We start from the raw sequence: 11998 nt of genomic DNA, 5'->3' as shown, positions 1-11998 counted from the left end.
AAAAAAAATTTAAAAAATGCAGACATCTCTATGGCAGATACAGTGGGTACGGAAAGTATTCAGACTCCTTTAAATTTTTCACTCGTATCATTGCAGCCATTTGCTAAAATCAAAAACATTCATTTTATTTCTCATTAATGTACACTCAGAACCCTATCTTGACAGAAAAAAACAGAAGTGTAGAAATTTTTGCAAATTTATTAAAAAAGAAAAACTGAAATATATGCATTTTTGATTTTGGGGTGAGCTGTCCTTTTAAAAAAGGAAAACTCCCATGCCACCATGTGGCAATGAGTTGCATCAAGAAAACTCATTGGAGTCTAATTGACCACTCAACAACTTCTTACGGCATGCATGAATTGAAGCTGATGGTTGTCTGTTCATCAAGTACAAATAGTGTTATTGTTTACTTACCGTTGTCAAGACCATTGAAACTTCATGAAAAAGAAGGCGGAGTTGGGTGCAAATGGATGCATACTGTGTTTAAGATGGGCAAATCTGTGCCAGAAACATCACATCCACTGTGACTGGGACACCACACACAAGATGCCAGAATTAAACAGCGGGACTATGGAGAAACTCATAAGCAAAGAAGATGACTCACTGCAAGTCTGTCATATTGGCCCAACTTGAGCATTGAGTTGTGCTTGAATTCAGTAAGTGCTACTTGTTGGGGCGGTTGTACATGACAAATGCCACAGACTGTAACTGAAGAGGGATGTCATTGGAATCACATTCAGATCACCTCAAATGGAGACACTGGTGGTTCTTGTGTTCATAAGTGCTTCTCTTTGGGGTTGTCTTGGTTGTGAGTTTTTCAACAGACATATCACATCATTTTTTCATGACTTGCTAAATGCATACATTTGTCATCAATATTACCCAAACACAAGCACTGACTTGAGTTCTGAATGCAGTAAGTGCTTCTTGTTGGGGTAGTTTTGCTGACCCAGGTTCCCTTTAAAGATTTCACCAGGACTAGATCATTTGTTACTTGGTGAAGAATACTTTTTTGACCATTTTTGCAAGTCAATAGTATTACCTTAACATGAGCATTGACTTGACTGTTGAATTCAGTAAGTGCTACTTGTTGGGGCAGTTTTAATTGACAAAAACAACAGAATGTATTGGATGCCATATTTTGTGGGAGTCAATCTCAGATCACCTCAAATGGAGACACTGGTGGTTCTTGTGTTCATAAGTGCTTCTCTTTGGGGTTGTCTTGGTTGTGAGTTTTTCAACAGACATATCACGGTAAATTTACACCATTTTTACATGACTAGCTAAATGCATACATTTGTCATCAAAATTACCCAAACACAAGCACTGACTTGAGTTCTGAATGCAGTAAGTGCTTCTTGTTGGGGTAGTTTTGCTGACCTCTGCATCTTCAGGTGCCTAAGCTGTGTGTCATTTGAAAACTTCAGTAAGAGATGCACTTCAATTTTAATCACATTCTGCAACTGACATACAAGTCAAGTAAATATAACAAAGTACATTGCTTGTGATTCTCTACTGAATCCCTTCATAAACTTTATATGTAGATTCCTAATTTTTGTAGACATGCAATAATTCCTGCTGTCTCAGAAGCTGTCTTAGGGTCTTGTTGCAGAATGTGCCCTTTGGAGTAGATATTCAGTGCTAACTCTGCTTCTTTGTTTTGCTTTAAAGTACTGCTGATGGAGCTGCAATGGCAGGCCACCATGTGGCAATGAGTTGCATCAAGAAAACTCATTGAGTCTAATTGACCACTCAACAACTTCTTATGGCATGCATGAATTGAAGCTGATGGTTGTCTGTTCATCAAGTACAAATAGTGTTATTGTTTACTTACCGTTGTCAAGACCATTGAAACTTCATGAAAAAGAAGGCGGAGTTGGGTGCAAATGGATGCATACTGTGTTTAAGATGGGCAAATCTGTGCCAGAAACATCACATCCACTGTGACTGGGACACCACACACAAGATGCCAGAATTAAACAGCGGGACTATGGAGAAACTCATAAGCAAAGAAGATGACTCACTGCAAGTCTGTCATATTGGCCCAACTTGAGCATTGAGTTGTGCTTGAATTCAGTAAGTGCTACTTGTTGGGGCGGTTGTACATGACAAATGCCACAGACTGTAACTGAAGAGGGATGTCATTGGAATCACATTCAGATCACCTCAAATGGAGACACTGGTGGTTCTTGTGTTCATAAGTGCTTCTCTTTGGGGTTGTCTTGGTTGTGAGTTTTTCAACAGACATATCACATCATTTTTTCATGACTTGCTAAATGCATACATTTGTCATCAATATTACCCAAACACAAGCACTGACTTGAGTTCTGAATGCAGTAAGTGCTTCTTGTTGGGGTAGTTTTGCTGACCCAGGTTCCCTTTAAAGATTTCACCAGGACTAGATCATTTGTTACTTGGTGAAGAATACTTTTTTGACCATTTTTGCAAGTCAATAGTATTACCTTAACATGAGCATTGACTTGACTGTTGAATTCAGTAAGTGCTACTTGTTGGGGCAGTTTTAATTGACAAAAACAACAGAATGTATTGGATGCCATATTTTGTGGGAGTCAATCTCAGATCACCTCAAATGGAGACACTGGTGGTTCTTGTGTTCATAAGTGCTTCTCTTTGGGGTTGTCTTGGTTGTGAGTTTTTCAACAGACATATCACATCATTTTTTCATGACTTGCTAAATGCATACATTTGTCATCAATATTACCCAAACACAAGCACTGACTTGAGTTCTGAATGCAGTAAGTGCTTCTTGTTGGGGTAGTTTTGCTGACCCAGGTTCCCTTTAAAGATTTCACCAGGACTAGATCATTTGTTACTTGGTGAAGAATACTTTTTTGACCATTTTTGCAAGTCAATAGTATTACCTTAACATGAGCATTGACTTGACTGTTGAATTCAGTAAGTGCTACTTGTTGGGGCAGTTTTAATTGACAAAAACAACAGAATGTATTGGATGCCATATTTTGTGGGAGTCAATCTCAGATCACCTCAAATGGAGACACTGGTGGTTCTTGTGTTCATAAGTGCTTCTCTTTGGGGTTGTCTTGGTTGTGAGTTTTTCAACAGACATATCACATCATTTTTTCATGACTTGCTAAATGCATACATTTGTCATCAATATTACCCAAACACAAGCACTGACTTGAGTTCTGAATGCAGTAAGTGCTTCTTGTTGGGGTAGTTTTGCTGACCCAGGTTCCCTTTAAAGATTTCCTTTAAAGATTTCACCAGGACTAGATCATTTCTTACTTGGTGAAGAATACTTTTTTGACCATTTTTGCAAGTCAATAGTAGTACCTTAACATGAGCATTGACTTGACTGTTGAATTCAGTAAGTGCTACTTGTTGGGGCAGTTTTAATTGACAAAAACAACAGAATGTATTGGATGCCATATTTTGTGGGAGTCAATCTCAGATCACCTCAAATGGAGACACTGGTGGTTCTTGTGTTCATAAGTGCTTCTCTTTGGGGTTGTCTTGGTTGTGTGAGTTTTTCAACAGAGTATTTTTCAACAGACATATCAGTGCTACTTGGTAAATTTACACCATTTTACATGACTCAGATCACCTCAAATGGAGCTTCTGTGTGTTCATAAGTGCATACATTTGTCATCAAAATTACCCAAACACAAGCACTGACTTGAGTTCTGAATGAGTTCTGTAAGTGCTTCTTGTTGGGGTAGTTTTGCTGACCTCTGCATCTTCAGGTGCCTAAGCTGTGTGTCATTTGAAAACTTCAGTAAGAGATGCACTTCAATTTTAATCACATTCTGCAACTGACATACAAGTCAAGTAAATATAACAAAGTACATTGCTTGTGATTCTCTACTGAATCCCTTCATAAACTTTATATGTAGATTCCTAATTTTTGTAGACATGCAATAATTCCTGCTGTCTCAGAAGCTGTCTTAGGGTCTTGTTGCAGAATGTGCCCTTTGGAGTAGATATTCAGTGCTAACTCTGCTTCTTTGTTTTGCTTTAAAGTACTGCTGATGGAGCTGCAATGGCAGGCCACCATGTGGCAATGAGTTGCATCAAGAAAATTCATTGGAGTCTAATTGACCACTCAACAACTTCTTATGGCATGCATGAATTGAAGCTGATGGTTGTCTGTTCATCAAGTACAAATAGTGTTATTGTTTACTTACCGTTGTCAAGACCATTGAAACTTCATGAAAAAGAAGGCGGAGTTGGGTGCAAATGGATGCATACTGTGTTTAAGATGGGCAAATCTGTGCCAGAAACATCACATCCACTGTGACTGGGACACCACACACAAGATGCCAGAATTAAACAGCGGGACTATGGAGAAACTCATAAGCAAAGAAGATGACTCACTGCAAGTCTGTCATATTGGCCCAACTTGAGCATTGAGTTGTGCTTGAATTCAGTAAGTGCTACTTGTTGGGGCGGTTGTACATGACAAATGCCACAGACTGTAACTGAAGAGGGATGTCATTGGAATCACATTCAGATCACCTCAAATGGAGACACTGGTGGTTCTTGTGTTCATAAGTGCTTCTCTTTGGGGTTGTCTTGGTTGTGAGTTTTTCAACAGACATATCGCATCATTTTTTCATGACTTGCTAAATGCATACATTTGTCATCAATATTACCCAAACACAAGCACTGACTTGAGTTCTGAATGCAGTAAGTGCTTCTTGTTGGGGTAGTTTTTGACCCAGGTTCCCTTTGATTTCACCAGGACTAGATCATTTATTACTTGGTGAAGAATACTAGATCATTTACCTTTTTGACCATTTTTGCAAGTCAGTAGTATTACCTTAACATGAGCATTGACTTGACTGTTGAATTCAGTAAGTGCTACTTGTTGGGGCAGTTTTAATTGACAAAAACAACAGAATGTATTGGATGCCATATTTTGTGGGAGTCAATCTCAGATCACCTCAAATGGAGACACTGGTGGTTCTTGTGTTCATAAGTGCTTCTCTTTGGGGTTGTCTTGGTTGTGAGTTTTTCAACAGACATATCACGGTAAATTTACACCATTTTTACATGACTAGCTAAATGCATACATTTGTCATCAAAATTACCCAAACACAAGCACTGACTTGAGTTCTGAATGCAGTAAGTGCTTCTTGTTGGGGTAGTTTTGCTGACCCAGGTTCCCTTTAAAGATTTCACCAGGACTAGATCATTTGTTACTTGGTGAAGAATACTTTTTTGACCATTTTTGCAAGTCAATAGTATTACCTTAACATGAGCATTGACTTGACTGTTGAATTCAGTAAGTGCTACTTGTTGGGGCAGTTTTAATTGACAAAAACAACAGAATGTATTGGATGCCATATTTTGTGGGAGTCAATCTCAGATCACCTCAAATGGAGACACTGGTGGTTCTTGTGTTCATAAGTGCTTCTCTTTGGGGTTGTCTTGGTTGTGAGTTTTTCAACAGACATATCACGGTAAATTTACACCATTTTTACATGACTAGCTAAATGCATACATTTGTCATCAAAATTACCCAAACACAAGCACTGACTTGAGTTCTGAATGCAGTAAGTGCTTCTTGTTGGGGTAGTTTTGCTGACCTCTGCATCTTCAGGTGCCTAAGCTGTGTGTCATTTGAAAACTTCAGTAAGAGATGCACTTCAATTTTAATCACATTCTGCAACTGACATACAAGTCAAGTAAATATAACAAAGTACATTGCTTGTGATTCTCTACTGAATCCCTTCATAAACTTTATATGTAGATTCCTAATTTTTGTAGACATGCAATAATTCCTGCTGTCTCAGAAGCTGTCTTAGGGTCTTGTTGCAGAATGTGCCCTTTGGAGTAGATATTCAGTGCTAACTCTGCTTCTTTGTTTTGCTTTAAAGTACTGCTGATGGAGCTGCAATGGCAGGCCACCATGTGGCAATGAGTTGCATCAAGAAAACTCATTGGAGTCTAATTGACCACTCAACAACTTCTTATGGCATGCATGAATTGAAGCTGATGGTTGTCTGTTCATCAAGTACAAATAGTGTTATTGTTTACTTACCGTTGTCAAGACCATTGAAACTTCATGAAAAAGAAGGCGGAGTTGGGTGCAAATGGATGCATACTGTGTTTAAGATGGGCAAATCTGTGCCAGAAACATCACATCCACTGTGACTGGGACACCACACACAAGATGCCAGAATTAAACAGCGGGACTATGGAGAAACTCATAAGCAAAGAAGATGACTCACTGCAAGTCTGTCATATTGGCCCAACTTGAGCATTGAGTTGTGCTTGAATTCAGTAAGTGCTACTTGTTGGGGCGGTTGTACATGACAAATGCCACAGACTGTAACTGAAGAGGGATGTCATTGGAATCACATTCAGATCACCTCAAATGGAGACACTGGTGGTTCTTGTGTTCATAAGTGCTTCTCTTTGGGGTTGTCTTGGTTGTGAGTTTTTCAACAGACATATCACATCATTTTTTCATGACTTGCTAAATGCATACATTTGTCATCAATATTACCCAAACACAAGCACTGACTTGAGTTCTGAATGCAGTAAGTGCTTCTTGTTGGGGTAGTTTTGCTGACCCAGGTTCCCTTTAAAGATTTCACCAGGACTAGATCATTTGTTACTTGGTGAAGAATACTTTTTTGACCATTTTTGCAAGTCAATAGTATTACCTTAACATGAGCATTGACTTGACTGTTGAATTCAGTAAGTGCTACTTGTTGGGGCAGTTTTAATTGACAAAAACAACAGAATGTATTGGATGCCATATTTTGTGGGAGTCAATCTCAGATCACCTCAAATGGAGACACTGGTGGTTCTTGTGTTCATAAGTGCTTCTCTTTGGGGTTGTCTTGGTTGTGAGTTTTTCAACAGACATATCACATCATTTTTTCATGACTTGCTAAATGCATACATTTGTCATCAATATTACCCAAACACAAGCACTGACTTGAGTTCTGAATGCAGTAAGTGCTTCTTGTTGGGGTAGTTTTGCTGACCCAGGTTCCCTTTAAAGATTTCACCAGGACTAGATTATTTGTTACTTGGTGAAGAATACTTTTTTGACCATTTTTGCAAGTCAATAGTATTACCTTAACATGAGCATTGACTTGACTGTTGAATTCAGTAAGTGCTACTTGTTGGGGCAGTTTTAATTGACAAAAACAACAGAATGTATTGGATGCCATATTTTGTGGGAGTCAATCTCAGATCACCTCAAATGGAGACACTGGTGGTTCTTGTGTTCATAAGTGCTTCTCTTTGGGGTTGTCTTGGTTGTGAGTTTTTCAACAGACATATCACGGTAAATTTACACCATTTTTACATGACTAGCTAAATGCATACATTTGTCATCAAAATTACCCAAACACAAGCACTGACTTGAGTTCTGAATGCAGTAAGTGCTTCTTGTTGGGGTAGTTTTGCTGACCTCTGCATCTTCAGGTGCCTAAGCTGTGTGTCATTTGAAAACTTCAGTAAGAGATGCACTTCAATTTTAATCACATTCTGCAACTGACATACAAGTCAAGTAAATATAACAAAGTACATTGCTTGTGATTCTCTACTGAATCCCTTCATAAACTTTATATGTAGATTCCTAATTTTTGTAGACATGCAATAATTCCTGCTGTCTCAGAAGCTGTCTTAGGGTCTTGTTGCAGAATGTGCCCTTTGGAGTAGATATTCAGTGCTAACTCTGCTTCTTTGTTTTGCTTTAAAGTACTGCTGATGGAGCTGCAATGGCAGGCCACCATGTGGCAATGAGTTGCATCAAGAAAACTCATTGGAGTCTAATTGACCACTCAACAACTTCTTATGGCATGCATGAATTGAAGCTGATGGTTGTCTGTTCATCAAGTACAAATAGTGTTATTGTTTACTTACCGTTGTCAAGACCATTGAAACTTCATGAAAAGAAGGCGGAGTTGGGTGCAAATGGATGCATACTGTGTTTAAGATGGGCAAATCTGTGCCAGAAACATCACATCCACTGTGACTGGGACACCACACACAAGATGCCAGAATTAAACAGCGGGACTATGGAGAAACTCATAAGCAAAGAAGATGACTCACTGCAAGTCTGTCATATTGGCCCAACTTGAGCATTGAGTTGTGCTTGAATTCAGTAAGTGCTACTTGTTGGGGCGGTTGTACATGACAAATGCCACAGACTGTAACTGAAGAGGGATGTCATTGGAATCACATTCAGATCACCTCAAATGGAGACACTGGTGGTTCTTGTGTTCATAAGTGCTTCTCTTTGGGGTTGTCTTGGTTGTGAGTTTTTCAACAGACATATCGCATCATTTTTTCATGACTTGCTAAATGCATACATTTGTCATCAATATTACCCAAACACAAGCACTGACTTGAGTTCTGAATGCAGTAAGTGCTTCTTGTTGGGGTAGTTTTGCTGACCCAGGTTCCCTTTAAAGATTTCACCAGGACTAGATTATTTATTACTTGGTGAAGAATACTTTTTTGACCATTTTTGCAAGTCAGTAGTATTACCTTAACATGAGCATTGACTTGACTGTTGAATTCAGTAAGTGCTACTTGTTGGGGCAGTTTTAATTGACAAAAACAACAGAATGTATTGGATGCCATATTTTGTGGGAGTCAATCTCAGATCACCTCAAATGGAGACACTGGTGGTTCTTGTGTTCATAAGTGCTTCTCTTTGGGGTTGTCTTGGTTGTGAGTTTTTCAACAGACATATCACGGTAAATTTACACCATTTTTACATGACTAGCTAAATGCATACATTTGTCATCAATATTACCCAAACACAAGCACTGACTTGAGTTCTGAATGCAGTAAGTGCTTCTTGTTGGGGTAGTTTTGCTGACCCAGGTTCCCTTTAAAGATTTCACCAGGACTAGATCATTTGTTACTTGGTGAAGAATACTTTTTTGACCATTTTTGCAAGTCAATAGTAGTACCTTAACATGAGCATTGACTTGACTGTTGAATTCAGTAAGTGCTACTTGTTGGGGCAGTTTTAATTGACAAAAACAACAGAATGTATTGGATGCCATATTTTGTGGGAGTCAATCTCAGATCACCTCAAATGGAGACACTGGTGGTTCTTGTGTTCATAAGTGCTTCTCTTTGGGGTTGTCTTGGTTGTGAGTTTTTCAACAGACATATCACATCATTTTTTCATGACTTGCTAAATGCATACATTTGTCATCAATATTACCCAAACACAAGCACTGACTTGAGTTCTGAATGCAGTAAGTGCTTCTTGTTGGGGTAGTTTTGCTGACCCAGGTTCCCTTTAAAGATTTCACCAGGACTAGATTATTTGTTACTTGGTGAAGAATACTTTTTTGACCATTTTTCCAAGTCAATAGTAGTACCTTAACATGAGCATTGACTTGACTGTTGAATTCAGTAAGTGCTACTTGTTGGGGCAGTTTTAATTGACAAAAACAACAGAATGTATTGGATGCCATATTTTGTGGGAGTCAATCTCAGATCACCTCAAATGGAGACACTGGTGGTTCTTGTGTTCATAAGTGCTTCTCTTTGGGGTTGTCTTGGTTGTGAGTTTTTCAACAGACATATCACGGTAAATTTACACCATTTTTACATGACTAGCTAAATGCATACATTTGTCATCAAAATTACCCAAACACAAGCACTGACTTGAGTTCTGAATGCAGTAAGTGCTTCTTGTTGGGGTAGTTTTGCTGACCTCTGCATCTTCAGGTGCCTAAGCTGTGTGTCATTTGAAAACTTCAGTAAGAGATGCACTTCAATTTTAATCACATTCTGCAACTGACATACAAGTCAAGTAAATATAACAAAGTACATTGCTTGTGATTCTCTACTGAATCCCTTCATAAACTTTATATGTAGATTCCTAATTTTTGTAGACATGCAATAATTCCTGCTGTCTCAGAAGCTGTCTTAGGTCTTGTTGCAGAATGTGCCCTTTGGAGTAGATATTCAGTGCTAACTCTGCTTCTTTGTTTTGCTTTAAAGTACTGCTGATGGAGCTGCAATGGCAGGCCACCATGTGGCAATGAGTTGCATCAAGAAAACTCATTGGAGTCTAATTGACCACTCAACAACTTCTTATGGCATGCATGAATTGAAGCTGATGGTTGTCTGTTCATCAAGTACAAATAGTGTTATTGTTTACTTACCGTTGTCAAGACCATTGAAACTTCATGAAAAAGAAGGCGGAGTTGGGTGCAAATGGATGCATACTGTGTTTAAGATGGGCAAATCTGTGCCAGAAACATCACATCCACTGTGACTGGGACACCACACACAAGATGCCAGAATTAAACAGCGGGACTATGGAGAAACTCATAAGCAAAGAAGATGACTCACTGCAAGTCTGTCATATTGGCCCAACTTGAGCATTGAGTTGTGCTTGAATTCAGTAAGTGCTACTTGTTGGGGCGGTTGTACATGACAAATGCCACAGACTGTAACTGAAGAGGGATGTCATTGGAATCACATTCAGATCACCTCAAATGGAGACACTGGTGGTTCTTGTGTTCATAAGTGCTTCTCTTTGGGGTTGTCTTGGTTGTGAGTTTTTCAACAGACATATCACATCATTTTTTCATGACTTGCTAAATGCATACATTTGTCATCAATATTACCCAAACACAAGCACTGACTTGAGTTCTGAATGTAAATGCAGTAAGTGCTTCTTGTTGGGGTAGTTTTGCTGACCCAGGTTCCCTTTAAAGATTTCACCAGGACTAGATCATTTGTTACTTGGTGAAGAATACTTTTTTGACCATTTTTGCAAGTCAATAGTATTACCTTAACATGAGCATTGACTTGACTGTTGAATTCAGTAAGTGCTACTTGTTGGGGCAGTTTTAATTGACAAAAACAACAGAATGTATTGGATGCCATATTTTGTGGGAGTCAATCTCAGATCACCTCAAATGGAGACACTGGTGGTTCTTGTGTTCATAAGTGCTTCTCTTTGGGGTTGTCTTGGTTGTGAGTTTTTCAACAGACATATCACGGTAAATTTACACCATTTTTACATGACTAGCTAAATGCATACATTTGTCATCAAAATTACCCAAACACAAGCACTGACTTGAGTTCTGAATGCAGTAAGTGCTTCTTGTTGGGGTAGTTTTGCTGACCTCTGCATCTTCAGGTGCCTAAGCTGTGTGTCATTTGAAAACTTCAGTAAGAGATGCACTTCAATTTTAATCACATTCTGCAACTGACATACAAGACAAGTAAATATAACAAAGTACATTGCTTGTGATTCTCTACTGAATCCCTTCATAAACTTTATATGTAGATTCCTAATTTTTGTAGACATGCAATAATTCCTGCTGTCTCAGAAGCTGTCTTAGGGTCTTGTTGCAGAATGTGCCCTTTGGAGTAGATATTCAGTGCTAACTCTGCTTCTTTGTTTTGCTTTAAAGTACTGCTGATGGAGCTGCAATGGCAGGCCACCATGTGGCAATGAGTTGCATCAAGAAAACTCATTGGAGTCTAATTGACCACTCAACAACTTCTTATGGCATGCATGAATTGAAGCTGATGGTTGTCTGTTCATCAAGTACAAATAGTGTTATTGTTTACTTACCGTTGTCAAGACCATTGAAACTTCATGAAAAAGAAGGCGGAGTTGGGTGCAAATGGATGCATACTGTGTTTAAGATGGGCAAATCTGTGCCAGAAACATCACATCCACTGTGACTGGGACACCACACACAAGATGCCAGAATTAAACAGCGGGACTATGGAGAAACTCATAAGCAAAGAAGATGACTCACTGCAAGTCTGTCATATTGGCCCAACTTGAGCATTGAGTTGTGCTTGAATTCAGTAAGTGCTACTTGTTGGGGCGGTTGTACATGACAAATGCCACAGACTGTAACTGAAGAGGGATGTCATTGGAATCACATTCAGATCACCTCAAATGGAGACACTGGTGGTTCTTGTGTTCATAAGTGCTTCTCTTTGGGGTTGTCTTGGTTGTGAGTTTTTCAACAGACATATCACATCATTTTTTCATGAC

General features: G+C 38.9%; 2 long non-coding RNA genes across 3 annotated transcripts in view; one reads left to right on the top strand and one right to left on the bottom strand.

Moving 5' to 3' along the window:
• Nucleotides 1-1744: 1744 nt before the first annotated feature.
• Nucleotides 1745-11998, top strand: part of LOC122884491 — a 12080-nt gene continuing 1826 nt past the window's right edge. Inside the window, exons 1-6 of one of the 2 annotated variants that reach the window (XR_006379895.1) lie at nucleotides 1745-2076; nucleotides 4003-4408; nucleotides 5862-6267; nucleotides 7703-8107; nucleotides 9973-10378; nucleotides 11400-11805. This is a non-coding gene — a long non-coding RNA (uncharacterized LOC122884491). Of the gene's footprint in view, nucleotides 2077-3718; nucleotides 4409-5861; nucleotides 6268-7702; nucleotides 8108-9972; nucleotides 10379-11399; nucleotides 11806-11998 lie in introns of those variants that run through there. The other variant, XR_006379894.1, reaches the window with a different exon arrangement.
• LOC122884492 lies at nucleotides 8121-11406 on the bottom strand. Its single transcript, XR_006379896.1, has 3 exons — nucleotides 10678-11406; nucleotides 8617-9682; nucleotides 8121-8196 (listed from the first exon to the last, which is right to left on the bottom strand). It is a non-coding gene; the product is annotated as an uncharacterized LOC122884492 (long non-coding RNA).

Source organism: Siniperca chuatsi, linkage group LG11, assembly GCF_020085105.1.
Source record: "Siniperca chuatsi isolate FFG_IHB_CAS linkage group LG11, ASM2008510v1, whole genome shotgun sequence".
Lineage (NCBI taxonomy): Eukaryota > Metazoa > Chordata > Actinopteri > Centrarchiformes > Sinipercidae > Siniperca > Siniperca chuatsi.
The sequence above is the reverse complement of the archived record's forward strand: the minus strand, read 5'-3'. Positions and strand labels throughout refer to the sequence as shown.